Source organism: Lactuca virosa, chromosome 5 (genome assembly GCF_052849685.1).
Source record: "Lactuca virosa cultivar CGN04683 chromosome 5, Lactuca_virosa_CGN04683_v6, whole genome shotgun sequence".
NCBI classification, from domain to species: Eukaryota; Viridiplantae; Streptophyta; class Magnoliopsida; order Asterales; family Asteraceae; genus Lactuca; species Lactuca virosa.
The window spans coordinates 260,141,457-260,148,836 of record NC_136430.1 but is presented as its reverse complement, the minus strand read 5'-3'; the positions used below and the strand labels follow the sequence as shown (position 1 = coordinate 260,148,836).

The 7,380-nt window shown below is 36.2% G+C and overlaps 1 non-coding gene across 1 annotated transcript; it reads left to right on the top strand.

The window, feature by feature from the left end:
* The first annotated feature begins 1,151 nt into the window (after positions 1 to 1,151).
* On the top strand, positions 1,152 to 1,258 carry LOC145117998 (small nucleolar RNA R71). The gene has a single exon (XR_013712985.1). It is a non-coding gene; the product is annotated as a small nucleolar RNA R71 (small nucleolar RNA).
* The last annotated feature ends 6,122 nt before the right edge of the window (positions 1,259 to 7,380 follow it).

The following is a 7,380-nucleotide window of genomic DNA, read 5'->3' as shown; positions in this document are numbered from 1 at the left end:
CTTCCTAGGTATCCCCTCCATAATGACCATGGAACTTTGCTCACTAAGTACTACCTTGGAGGTCTTCTCTAGTTGTTGGCGAGTGTCAAGTAAGTCTTGAAGACATTTGGCATCTTAGAGAACTTTTGCCAAGGATTCAATAAAAGGAGTATTGATCAGAATACCCTTTACTTGCTTCATAAACTTGATATGCTCTTGTTGCAGCAGGTGAACTCTGGCTCGAAAAGGAAACGGTAAAGGAGGGTGATAAGCTCGAGCACCACAAAAATTATTCTGCGCAGACTGAGACAACGTCATGAGGATTGAATCCTCATGTCGTGATGACAGTGTTTCAGCAACTTTTTTCTCTTTGATTCTTGTCCGCTTTGGCTGTGATTCGGGGTGCGTTGTCTCTTCTTCCAAGGCCTCTAGGAACTCAGAATTAGTGTCTTTTTCAATAGTGATGGCCATGCCATGTGGTTGCGGTTTATTATCGGGATTTTTAGGAGGTAACCTCTCGTTAACTAATGTAGTTAATAGCCCAAGTTGAGCTTCAATATTTTTGATGGATTCTTGATGAGTTCTCATGGTAGCATCAGCTGCATCGTGACGTTTTTCAGAAGCTTCCATGAATCTATGAAGCATTGACTCCAAGTCCACTTTTTTCTCGGGTTGAGGGTGTTCCTTTTGGTAAAAGCCCCGACTGGTTTGCCTATAATTCTCTTCTTTTTTCTTTTTATACTCATCATAAGGCAACCATTCCTTCTTCGGCTTCCTCCAATCTTCATCATAGCAGTCTCCACTTTAGCAGTAAACTTGAGCTTTCCTATTCCCGTTTTCGTCCAAATGGCAATCTTTCGTCAAATGTGGACCATTGCAATTTTCGAACCCATATATATTACATGTATAGATTGGTCCATCTTAGTCATTCTTCTATCCATGCTACTTAACATTGCCAATACCGCCGCCATATCTTCCAAAGCACCATTCCCGATCCCCTAGCCCCATCATTACGAGGGTTGTGATATTCCCGTGAATTCTTTGAAAACTCTTCGATTAACTCTTTAATTTTAGCGGTATTTTTCCTTATTAAAGGTCCTTAAGAATCAAGGAGTTGCCTTGTCGTGACGTTCACCCCATCGTAAAATATCGAGACTTCTTGTTGCTCGTTTAGATCATTTTGGGGACAAATTCTTATTAACCCTTTGTATTGCTCCCAAGCCTCGTACAAATACTCCCCCACTTGTTGCTCAAAGTTAGCTATGGCCTTCTTGAGTTTAGAAACTTTTGATGGTGGGAAAAATTGTTGGAGGAATTCTTCACGCATATGTGCCCAAGTGGTGATTGAACCTGGTGAAAGTGCCTTCAACTAATCTTTAGCTGCTCCTTTAAAAGTAACCAGAAGCATTCTTAACAAGACAGTCTCTCGTGGTACACTAGGAATGTTAAAATAGCCAGCTATGTCATTGACTTCATCGATGTGCGTGTATGCATCTTCATGGTCTTTTCCGGAAAATAGAACATCCTTTAGTGCGGAAAGGATATGTCCTTTAAGCTCAAAGGTAGTAGTAGCGAGAATTGTGGGTTCCGGAAAATGGAATATCCTTTGGTGCGGAAAGGATATGTCCTTTAAGCTCAAAGGTAGCAGTAGCGAGAATTGTAGGTTGCACAAGTCCTGGACCAGTTTCCTCTTTTATTCTTTTCTTGTATGCCTCCATCGTCATGTCAGCAGTGTCTGTCATGATGCTTTTCGGCTCACTTTTGGATTTACTACTTTTGTCTGTTTCTGTTTCGGGCTCGTATCCGGCTTCCTTTTTGTTAGGAGTTCTCTCAAAGCTTTCAAATGTGCTCTCGTTTTTCAGAATGTTGGATGAATTCTTCACGCATATGTGTCCAAGTGGTGATTGAACCTGGTGAAAGTGCCTTCAACTAATCTTTAGCTACTCCTTTAAAAGTAACTGGAAGCATACTTAAGAAGATAGACTCTCGTGGTACACTAGGAATGTTAAAATAGCCAGCTATATCATTGACTTCATCGAGGTGTGTGTATGCATCTTCATGGTCTTTTCCGGAAAATGGAATATCCTTTAGTGCAGAAAGGAAATGTCCTTTAAGCTCAAAGGTAGCAGTAGTGAGAATTGTGGGTTGCACAAGTCCTAGACCAGTTTCCTCTCTTATTCTTTTCTTGTATACCTCCATCGTCATGTCAACCATGTCTGTCATGATGCTTTTTGGCTCACTTTTGGATTCACTACTTTTGTATGTTTCTGTTTCGGGCTCGTATCCGACTTCCTTTTTGTTAGGAGTTCTCTCAAAGCTTTCAAATGTGCTCTCGTTTTTCGGAATGATTCTTGATCCTCCTATGTTCTTGTCCTTCTTTTTATGAAAAGCTGACTGTGGATCTTCAAGTGGTGGTGTCAATGGTGTGTTTGATCTACGGGTCATATACTACTGAAAAAAAATGTAAAAATTAAAAAAATAATTAAAAATTCCTATCGAATGATTACCACGACGTGGTAATAAGGCCACCTCGTGGTATAGCAAATAAACGAAACAGAAAGCAAAAACGAAATAAAACGCGAAATCTCAGAGCTCACGTTGTGAGCTTTAAAAGTTCACTGACGTGAGTTCAATATTTCATAGAAAGAAAAAAACTAATGAGAAAAATTAACTTTTTGCAGGTTTTACCCCACAAAAAAGATCGATTAACCTAAAGCAATTAAATTGAAACTAAAATAGTCGTTCCCCGGCAACGGCGCTAAAAACTTGATGCGTAATTATTATGCCTACTAGTTTTAACCAACCATCTAACTAACTATTACGACTAAGGCAGTGGAACTACTCGATAATAATATAGCACAAACAGTCGGGTATCGAACTTAGGGAACAAATTTAATTTACTAACCTAACTACTAGCAGATTAATCTAAAAAGCAAGCAATAGTTTAAAGGGGTTTTATCTGATTTTTCAAGTTCAGAAAAACTTAAGCACTTATCTAACGGTTTTAATCAATATACTAAAAACAATTTCGTTTAGTTTGAGTCCACCTCTTCTCTATAGTTAGTTACTAATTATGTATTATTAAAGTTGGTTACAAATTATTACGTAATTAGCAATTCACGTCCAAATTTACTAATATTTTCACCAATTCATGAACTACAATGTATGGTCATACACAAGAAAACACAGAATTAGTTATTTATTATAGATGGGCTATTTCAGATTTATCTAAACAAACACAATTATTGTCACAATTATGTTCTCCAGCACAGGTCACTAAATCACTAGGTAAACAAGTTCATGTAATTTAGTGGTCACTAAGCTACACTTAACATGAATTAAAGCAACAAAGTCACAACTTTAACATGTTAGGTAATGATAATCAAACACAAGCACAAAACCAACTTATAAAATCCATAAATTAAATAACTAAGACATAGATTCAAGGTTTCATCTAGCTAAACGAAATCAAGTGAGTTTAGCTACTCATGAATGAAAACAAAAACACAAGTTCAACATAAACCAACATTACTAAAGTAAATCAAACCGATGTGATTATTTGTTCTTCAATTCCTTAATCTTCAAGCAATTTCTCCTTCAAAGGTATGTTTCGTGCACTTGTTTGACCTCTAAAATCGAATATCTCATACTATCGATCCTCCCAAAATCACTCTCAATCGATAATGCAAAGGAGTTTATATAGATTTGCAAAAGATGTGGCTCACGTCGTGAGCTGGGTGTTTATCCGTATCGGGCAAGGATTCTAACTTCCCGCATGCTAATCTTCTAGAAATCCCTCCTCACGTCGTGAGGTTGATTTGTCACGTCATGAGTTGGGTTTTTCGCTTGAATTTTCTTCTTTTAAGCCTCAATCCTCCAAAATTCCAATCCTTGTCAATTCTAGTCCATATTCTTCAAGTGTGTTCTTATTAGCTGCAAAATACAATTTAATTCAATAAGTATCACATATCTTTACAATTAACCAAAATATTAGTTAAAATGTATTAAAATATTGCCTAAAAATGTGTATAAATATGGCAATATCACATATGCAGATGCACTCAGTCGTAGGGGTATTTTGGTCCAAACAAATTACTATCAACTATGTGGCAATAATAATGAACCGGTAAACCATCTCCTAGTAGAATCCACTTTTTCAAGCAATGTGTGGTATTGGATACTTTGTTGGTGTGGGATACAATACATCCAATTTGGTTCTATACGAGAATGTGTGGATTATGTGGCTAAGTGGGGGAATTACTCAAACAAAATACATATTCTAAACATGATCTTCGATGCCACATTATGGAATATCTGGATAGCTAGAACTGACAAAATATTCAAGAAGATTGGTTTCAATCCGACTAAAACTGCAGATATCATAATTAAACCTTCGAATGGTGGAAGTTCGAAGGCAAAGGTTTTGTCAGTTGGGCGGAATGAAGTTTCTCTCCTTTTTAATTTATGTTTTATTCTTATTTATGAAAATTTTGTATTTTGTTTATTTTCCCTGTATCCTAAGCTTAGCGGCCAACTTTTCTTACCCTTTCTCTATTTTATTTGTTGTTTCCAAAAAACTACACAACTGTTTCTTTTAGGGATCGTTTGGCGTAAGATATTTAATTCAAAAGATAAAGATGTAATAGTCATTCGTAGCTTAAAGGATCTTAACATTGCTCTTTTAAGTAAGTTGTTAAGTACCGTTTCAAAAAGTAAATTGTTAAGTAAGTGGTGATGAAAATTTAAGAATCATGGCATATACGTTATGAAAACAGGTTATCAGATTTTTTTTACGGTGAAAACGGGGTTGTACGTGAGAGGTCGCATGTGGGACCCAATTCGTCATCTTAATCTAGTTCAACAAACCCTACATATTGACATAAATGAATTCCAAAAAAAATGGTAAAGGGGACCATCTGAACGGTCCACGACAACCTAGATGTAGGTAATTCTCATGGAAAAATTTGGTCCATGAAGAACGAGGTTAAAGGGGATTTCACCATCTCCTAGGTTAGGAAGGAAATAGTCAAAAACTTCCTCAATTCGATTAACTTGTCAAGAATTTGGTGTAATGTTGAACACAGGGAAAATTAATCTTTTTTTTTCTGACAAGCGAGACTTGGTCAACTGCCTACATGAGTTAATCCCAAACACAAGAGGAAGAAAATCGCTACAAATCTGTAAGGGTCAAAATGTTGTAATTAGGCGAAGTGTATTTTGCACTCTTCGAATGTTTTGTAATCTATTTTACTAAGGCGCTTTTATCCGAAGCTTAAGTGTCTATGCCTTAGTATATTTTTTGTACGCTTTCTGTTCCCTATAAATAGTGATATTTACAAGAGTTAGATAAGAGTTTTTACAGACCTGTCTTTGTACTCTGTAAACATTCGAAAGCGTAATAGAGCTGAAACAAGATCATATTTACATCCGTTGTTCAATCTCGCATTCTTACTTGATTTTATACTCTGATTCATTTTATACTCGATTCATTGATTCATCAATTGGTATCAGAGCAGGAATCACATATGTGATCTGATTTTCACCTATTCAAAAAGTTTTTGAATCAACTTTTTGGTTCAAAAGTTTCCGCACTTTTTGATAGTGAAAAATTTGTCTAGATTTTAGTTTGTGATTCGATTCTGCATTTGAATTGTTGAATCGAGTGTTCTTCTTGTAATTCTGATTTGATTCAACTAGTTTGTTTTCAAATTTCCAAATTTTCTTCAAAATTTTCAAAATCATCTTCCGTACAATAATGGCGAGCTTCAATCTCAATTCGATGACCTCGTTTTCTCATCTGTTAGGATCATCGACCAAAATTCCAATGCTAATCCCTGAATATTATGATCAGTGGGCTGATCGTATGCAGGATTATCTGAATGGTCTTGATGAAGAATTATGGTCATGTATCACTGGAAATGTCAATGTTCCAGTGAATGTTCAAGCAATTGGATCATCTTCTGCAAGTTCTGCTGTTGAAAATCAAACTGATCGTCTGAAGAAACTGGAGAAGAGATGTATGAGGGAATTGCGAGGATCTTTACCTCCAGTTGTGTACAATTACGTAAGCAGTTGTACAACTGCTAAGGAGATCTGGAACAATATGAAAGATAAGTTTCTAGGAAGTGAGAAGACGGAAATCAATTCAGTCAAACAGTGTTTGGTCGAGCTGAAAGATTTCAGACAAAAAGAAGGTGAAACAATTGAAGTTTACTATGATCGTCTGAACGAGTTAATCTATCGTTGCAATCGCTATGGAATTACCAGGACTTCAATGGAATTCAATCTCATCTTTGTGATGGGTCTTCGAAAAGAATGGAGAAGCGTGAGTATGATGGTGAAGAATCAGCAAAGTTTTGATACATCAACTCTCAATGATTTGTACAATCAGTTGAAGACACACGAAATTGAGGTTAATGAAATAACTGAGGAATCGAAGCTGAATTTGGGAGGTCCATTGGCACTTGTGTCCAAGATATCTGAGAAAGAACCTGAAAATGGTGATTCATAGGAAGAAGAGGGATTCATCGTGAATTCGGATGATGAGGCAATAGCATTTTACTCGAATAATCGTGTTAAGAAGTTTTTCAAAAAGTCGTTCAATCCGAAGGCTAAGCTTGCTGAGGTAAAAGGAAGTGCCGTCAGTAAAACTATTGTTGAGGAGAAAAAGAAGGTTTAGAAGAAAGATTCGAAGGTGTCTGAAGGAAAGAGTGAGAAGAAGCTGAAAGGTGATGCTGGAATAGATTGTCATTATTGCAATGGAGCCAATCATCTTGCAATAATCACAACTATATTTGTTTTTTACATGTTGAATACCTGAGGAGGTAAGGATGACTCTATATTTGGTGGTCAGATCTGTCGTATTTAATAATCACAACTTAGTGTAAGCTAATGTGGAGGCAGATAATAACTAAGTAATTGATCGAGTGTCATGACTCTTAGATGCTATTAAGACGACCTTATTATGATTTTTGTAGGCTCATTTAAACAACATTGTTTTTATTTGTTAGGTGAAAACTCCCCTGATGCTTGTATATGAGGTTAAACAAAACTCCTTTTATGGTTTAGACATACATAACTAAATAGGGAGGGTCGTTACTTTGGATCTATCAGATGATAACCCATTGTACTAGTTTTGTCTTACGCTGGCTTCTAACTAGTTATTATAAGGGAAATCTGCAAAAAAATTTCTAAAGTTTGGCTCTATTAACACAAAAGTAATCCATATTTTTTTTGTAATTAAGCCCCAAAAAACATGTAAATACTTGCAAACTAACCATTATTCCCAACTAATGACATTTTAGTGCTTTTCTGAAAATACTAAGGACGTTTTTGAAAATAATCAATCAGAGATGGATTTTTCGTTAATAGGGTTAAAATGGAAGGACTTTGTTTGAAAAT